The 7,432-nt window shown below is 43.8% G+C and overlaps 1 pseudogene; it reads left to right on the top strand.

The window, feature by feature from the left end:
• Positions 1 to 917: 917 nt before the first annotated feature.
• Positions 918 to 1,292, top strand: LOC148025794 (oxygen-evolving enhancer protein 2, chloroplastic pseudogene; annotated as a pseudogene).
• The last annotated feature ends 6,140 nt before the right edge of the window (positions 1,293 to 7,432 follow it).

Genomic DNA, 7,432 nt, shown 5'->3' with positions numbered 1-7,432 from the left:
AAAATTACTCATATTGGTAGTGTGCCACTTGTTACTAAAGATGGGATTGAGAACAAGCTTGGTGATGTACTTTATGTGCCCACAATAACTAAGAACCTAGCATTTGCTTGATTTCTGCCACATAGTCACTGATACTGCGATTGCCTCTCCATGCACCATGTAATCTCTGCTTAAGTTGTATCTTACGGGCCTCTGTACATGTTCCATCTGTATCAGCCCATCTCACCAAATACTCAACTTTACCATTCTCTTCTCCAAGATTTTCCTGCAATGCCATACTCCAATCCTGCAAACGCTATGCCCAGACCACTGCTGTAAAGGCCTCTGTAAGTCTTTTCAACTGTTTACTCAACTGCTTGAGCTTTCCTATCACCTCATCAGTTATATATACTATGATGAATCTGCATGCAGAACCCATGCTCGAGTGTAGTCTGGAACAACCCACGCAATTGGTTGCTCAATTTTTCAACACCTTAATGTCCATCATCATGCAAATTCCCAATCTTATACATGTGCTTCCAGTACCATGATGTACAGTGTGCGACAGATATTTCTCATTGAGGATGATGACTACACGACTTCCAGTATGATACTGTACAGTGTGCGGTAGATATTTCCCAGCGGCAGATATTTCCCATTGAAGATGATGACTAAACGATCTTCTCCATCCTTCCCTTTGACTTTTTTTTCGTGCAAAAGAAACCAATTTCAGGCATTATTCCATCGCCAAACTCTTCATTTATGATAGCTTTGATGGTCTCATCATAGTGCGTTGTTGCTTCGTGCAACCTGTAAATGGTAGGGGCTTGCAATATTATCTCATCGTAACACCGCAGTGGCACAGCTTTCATGGTCTCCAGAAGCACAGGAGAAAGATCAGGTAGCACTGCAGACTTGAAGGACTCCTCGAGAGAAGGATGCAAGGGTTCAGAATAAGGGGAGTGGACAGCCTGGCAGCAAGTGCTCCAAAGAAAGACACCGGCTTTGTGCCCGTCGCTGGTGATGGCTTCTCTCTCTACATTCCATCCAAATGGAATCCGAGCAAGGAGCAGGAATTTCCTGGGACTGTACTGAGATATGCAGACAACTTCGAAGCTAACAGCAACGTGACTGTTATGGTGCTGCCTGCAGACAAAAATTCTATCAAGGACTATGGAAGTCCTGAGAAATTTCTCAAATCCATATCCTATTTCCTGGGAAGGCAAGCTTATGCAGGCAAGACTCAATTCGAGAGCGGGTTCGATCCAAATGCTGTGGCTATTGCTGCCATTTTTGAATCATCGACGCAGTGAGAAAGAATATTGTTATCAACAAAAGGCGACCTTTCTCTGATCAGATTGCAGGCAAGCCCCCTCATTTGGCTTCCAGAAAACCCTCAATGCAAGCTCAGTAGCCCACAAATTTAGGCCCCAATAGCTCTTCCAATCGACGAACCTGCTTTGAGTGGTTTAGATAGGGATTTATACCTCATTTAATGACGAACAGCAAGCTTTCAATCTGATGTAGACCTCGATTCGACGCGCTGCTCGCGTCAATCCTTCACTCCTGCTGTGATACCAAATGAAAGTAGATAAGAGATTCGATGGGGATGCACAACGAAAGGTGGTTGACAAGGAGAGGCTCAAGCTTTCTTCATTCTCTTCTTCTTCAATATTCTCCCACCATTTCTCAAAAACAGTCCACACACTAAAATGGTATCCTCAAAAGATAGATGCCCCCAAACTTAAGGACACTCTACATACAACAATATGATAAGGCTTAGACTATGCCTTAGACTTTTGGCTTATTTCTCAACATGGTATAAGTGACCTCACGACCATTCTCTAATTCCACAAGCAAGGTAGGTGCTTTTACTGTGGCTATTCCTAATCTTCTTGCACAAGCTGGTGAGATAAAGGAATGTGTATTGCCACAATCAATCAAGGTCTTGAAACCTTTACCTTGATAATCCGATGGTGTTTGAATCACCGAAGACTGGCGATTCGGGCCTTTCTTGTGAAGAGCGGCATGGATTGTCACCCTTTCAAATTCCGCTTCCATGGTCGGATCTTCTTCTTTGCACATTTCCCTGTTGGCAATGTAGGCAGTTCTTTCTCTGCCTTGGGTAGTGCCTCCCTGGCCACGGCCAGTTCCTTGGAAAGGTACTTGGCGATGTCCTCCTCCAAGCTTGGGACATTGCCTCTTGAAATGACTGGCTCGTTGTAGTGGAAACAACGGAGATTTCGGCCATTGCTTTGGGTAGGGACAAAGCTGTTGGCATTATTAGTCCTTGCTTTCTTTCTTTGTCCCCGATTCTGACCTTGAACTCTCTTCATTTGAGGCCTATATGCTCCTTTGTTCGGGTCATTATAAGACCAAGTTTTGCTACCTCTTGGCCTAGCCTGCACCTCCTAAATTATAGGGACAGCTCGAATGAGTGCCTCCTGTAGATCTGTTGGCCGCATTGATTCGAGATGGGTATTAACTAGTGGGTTTAGACCAGCACAAAAGTTTGACACCTGCTGTGTCATGTCCATCTGTGGCACATACTTAAGAAGTGAGACGAATTTTGAGTAGTATGCATCAAGAGTGAGTCCCAGTTGTTTTATCTCGTAGAACTCATTCATTTTCTGCGTGCGATATGCAAGTGGTAAGTATCTTCCTTGCACAGCTTTCTTCAGTTTTTCTCAGGTAATGGATCCTTCTGTGATCCCTTGATCTCTGCATCATTGCTTCCACCAAAGCCTAGCTTCGCCGGCGAGCTTCAGCTTGGCAAGCATAGCCTGGTTGGTGGGTGCAGTACCAACTGCTTCAAAGTAATCCTCCATGGACTCTATCCACATTTCAACATCCGCTTGGACAGTCCTACCTTTCCCGTCAAATTCAGGCGGCTTAATCTGCTTGAGAAGAAACTTCTTCTCCTGAATCATGACAGTACTTGATGTAGGAGGCAAACTGGGGATTTGTACCTGGGGTTGTGCCTGGATAGAGGTTTCTTAACGTTATAACTCGCTAATCGTTATGATTTATATTTCATACCCATTTTAGCTATCAATTAAGAAACCTAGTCACTTAACTTTTTATCAATTCTCATGGACAAGATAGACATTGATACGAAGAAGTCTCATTGCATTTATATGGGCCTAGCCCTTTCGGAGTACAATATTTCTTGGGATGGCAAAGCAACTATTACATTTAGTTCGGGGAAAATAGTGTTGTATTACATTTATCTACGGGAACTGGATAATAGTATGGTTTCGGGTCATGGATCTTCAGGAATCGGTAAGTCATCGGAAGATTAGGGTATCCTTCCTTTGGAACCCATTCTTCTCATAGTGCCCCGACACCTTGATCCTGTCGGCGGGGATTACACGGGTCACTTCCTCGTATACATATGAGTTCAGCTCAACCCTCCGACCTTGAATATGTAAAGTTGAGTTTACGTGAGCCTCCACAAAAATGAACAGCTTCACGATCTTCAGGTCCTCCAACCACTTGATCCTCTTTAGGTTGGTTTGAAGGTAAGCAAACCGGTGGGCAGCTATATAGTAGATTCCTGAGTCACCTGTCCATCTCCTTCCACGTACAAAGGTGATGGATTATAAATACGGTCTAGGATGCTCATCATATCAACCCTTTGTCGATAATCCCAGGAATGCATCGCGGTCATAAATATGACTCGGAACACTAAGAACCTGTTCCATGCTTCATAATTCCGCAAGACAGCATTGAAAGTAAGGAAATGTTCTGAATAGCAACATTTGCTTTACTTCTTCTTATTAAAATTTCTTAAAAAACAAATCCTTTGTTGGTTCGCTCCGATACCAATTGTAATGTGACCACCTGTTCCCTTTAGGACATGTCTTAGCAGTCCATTGGAAAGGAGGTCTAGAAAGCTCCGCCCGGCACTCCCATGGAATGTTACGGGGTTTGCGATCCAGGACTTTTCGCATCTGCCACATAGCGGAAGTATTCTGGCCGTTCCCACTTAGGATCGACCTGAATCAGGGTTTTCCCTAATGGTCATTTCCTAAACGGCAACTAGCGTCGAACTACTTTACGCAGAAATGCCACGGCGGAAGTGGATTCACGCTGCACTTGGTTCAAGGAGAATGGGAAACGAGAGGGATACAAAGTTTGACCTCTCTGCCATAAGGCATAGTCCCATTCCATTCCCCTAAAATAGCGTAAATCAGGATTATTATAACCTAGACTCTAGGTCAGCACCCTTGCTATTCATTTCCTTTGAAACGATCTTCTTACTGTCCATTATGATTGAGAAAAGTTCCCGGCCAATCGGGACCACCCATCCGTAGGATGGACCCATGGCCACATCCATCGCACTTTCTTCATGTTGTTTTAGTTGTCTAATTACCTACCACATTGAGTTGGATATGCATCAAGCAGCTTCCTTAATTAGCCCGTTAGGCACCGATTCCTTCACGTAATCTTAGCACTTGACATAGAAAAGCAGTGTCAAACAAGTTACTTTTCAATAGGTTATCATATTTATCTTTGGTATACATTTATAAAGTCCAGACCGTAGGCTTATCCATAATCGGCCCAAAGGCTATCCAGTAATCCACAGGGATTACTAATCCAAGTTTCCGCCCGTAGACTAGTATGCGGGCCTCGAGATCCAATCCCGAGTGACATTGGCCTCTTGTGCAGGGCCCAAAAGGCGAGCGATTTACAGCCAGAGCCCCCTAGCACCCAAGCATTCTCCTGCTCCAAGTAGCGCTCAATGGAGAGACCTCTCGCGGCAGGTTCGGTCCACCTTCCCGGCGCGGCTAACAACCCCCTTGGTTAGGGTCAGGGAGACAATCGGGGGTAACTGAGGCTGCCTCTCCCTTCAGGCCTTCAACTTGAAGCATTAGATATATTTTCATCTTTAAGTTCATTGAGCAAACAAAGCAAACAATGCTCTTTAAATTGATACAAGCACAATCATTTCTAGTGGTCGTTTATTTGGCCAACTGCTAAGGAGTGAATCCTTCTCTCCGAATGCATCCAACATTCGATTCGGGATCAATTGCGACTTGGCAAGGTCCCCAAGGGATTGTTTGTTAACCCTTATGTCCTTGGGTTAGGGCTGTACCCTATTAACCCAACTTAACCAATACCTTAAGTTCTATTAACAGAAAATATGTTGCTCCAAATTATTGATTGGTCCTTTGCTTCCAAGCAAATATCTAATCCCCTTATCTTGGTCACTTTTCCCAAGAAAGGTACTATATCAGGACGACTACTCATCCTCTTTCAAGATAAACTTGCGCAAGAATCTGCCAATCTCATTCCGAGGAATTGGTCATTCTCTTGTGGTCAAACCACAAGATCATGCGACGTTGCAACTTGTTGCACAAGTGTCACATCTAATTCATGGGACTATTTCACCCATCAAACGGTGTCTTCTAATCACGAAATCATGATTAGATAGGAAACAGGGTTTAGGGTGTCTTCATATCCAATCCACTTCCGATTGCACTAGGCCAACATCGTTGGTCCTATGGTTCCACTCAATCCAAGTTTTGTCCTTTTAACAAGCGATCCTTAGGGTAGAAACCCTTAGTCGTTTCTTGCAAGTACGTCCTATTGTCCCTACATTTCGTGAATGTGGGCAGGACTTTAGGGATATGGGAGTTTCGTCTTGGCAATAAGTGCGTCTAGGCCAAGTCCTTAATGTGCTAAACCTAGCTAGCACTTTGTATCGATTTAACCATCCTAAGCGAATCCTTTGTGATTTAGGTGTTTTGATAAACCAATTTACTTGTCTATTCATGAAGATATTGTCTTGATCAAAGAGGGGAAAAACTAGTTGCATTATGATACCATTCTCGTAAGCACACGATTCATTGCCTACGTATGATTAGATTTAGAACCCCTAACTTTTCTGGTTAAGATCAAAGGGTATGTTAATTTCCATTGATCCTTCTAGAACATGCATTCACGATTCATGCCACTAAGCTTTTAGGGTTTTATGTTAAAACGAACCATGCAGCCTTTCCCTAACTTTATTTCTGAATGAAATATTCGTACATTGAATGAGCCTTACACAACCTTTCCTAACTACTTACGTAGTTGATTGAGATTTATGCCAATTGACTAGAGTTTAACCTACTTCATGCAGCCCTAGAATCACTTCCATACCTTGCAAATTCCTACGGTTGTTAGCAACCTTCTTTAATGAATCATTGCAAAGAAAGAGATGTCTAATAATGCGACATGTGATTTAATCTTTCCATGCATAATCAAAGTGTACTACAATAATTTTGACTTTGTAATGATGGTCATTAGTTGATCTAGATTCGTTACTTTGCAATGCATAAAAACAACTTGCTAAGAATGCATAGACATCTTATGTTCTTTTTTCATTTGTTTCATTGAAAAATTCAAATGACTCATTCTTCAATTGTGAGTTATTTCCTTTAAAATAGCCAATGTATTTCAATCGCAAAAGTGCATCTTACTTCCGTGAATTAACCATGCATAATTGCAATATTTTGACGTAAATCAAAAATAGGAAGAAAACCTGGACTTGTGGGTTTGGTGAAATGTCCACATGAATGTTAGGAGATGATCCTCTTGCGGTTACACCTTGTGCCTTTTTAGGGGCCATCGTGAATTCGAACTTCTTGCCTTGGCCGCAGTCTTATGATCTTGGCCCGTCTCCCTCGTACGCGCAATTCCCTTTGAGGTAGGGCTTCCTTGACCGAAGCACCGACTTGCGGAATTGGGCTTTGGAAGGCCTTAGGGTTCAGAGCTTGGGCCTTCTTTCTTTCGGAAAAAAAAGGGATTTGTGAGAGGGTTCTTGTGAAAACCTTACGGAAACAGATGCTTGAGAGATTCTTCTCCTTGAAATTCTGGCTAGGAATGGGTTTATGGGGGAATTCGAGTGGAAAGGGGCTTAGAGAAACCCCTCTTCTTCAAAGCCATGATGGGCTTATTTGAGGATCTAATGGGAAAGCCTTTAAAACCGGGGGGGGGGGTGGGGGGGGTTTAAGATTTTACTTGTGGTGGATGCTATGGAAAAGGGGACTTGAAAATTCCGGGGTTGGAATGATCTTACGGAGATCCAACATGAAGGCTTTAAATTCCGGGAATAAAAATGGTCTTCACGGAAAGGGGGCTTAAAGAAAAACCTGGGGTAAAATGGCTTAAAAGGGACTTGCATGGGGAATTCCACGGGAAGGGGTGCTTGGAGAGCCCCCTTAGAAGCTTCTTGGAAGCTTATGGGGGCGTGATGTAAGACCACATGGATGAAGAGGAAGGCTAGTCGATTCGGCAGCTGGCGGCGTGTAGATGGCTTTTGACAATGGCAGCGGCGGCGGCGGCCTCAGGCTTTAGGCGGCAACTCCTCCAATACGGCGGCAACTGGCGCAGCACCATGGCAATATCAACACCTCCACAATCGGCGTCGTTCCCCCACTCTCACTCCACAGCCTGTCCTTTCTCA

The sequence above is a fragment of the Lygodium microphyllum genome, chromosome 14 (assembly GCF_053477565.2).
Source record: "Lygodium microphyllum isolate KBCC chromosome 14, Lygodium_microphyllum_v1.1.10, whole genome shotgun sequence".
Lineage (NCBI taxonomy): Eukaryota > Viridiplantae > Streptophyta > Polypodiopsida > Schizaeales > Lygodiaceae > Lygodium > Lygodium microphyllum.
The sequence above is the reverse complement of the archived record's forward strand: the minus strand, read 5'-3'. Positions and strand labels throughout refer to the sequence as shown.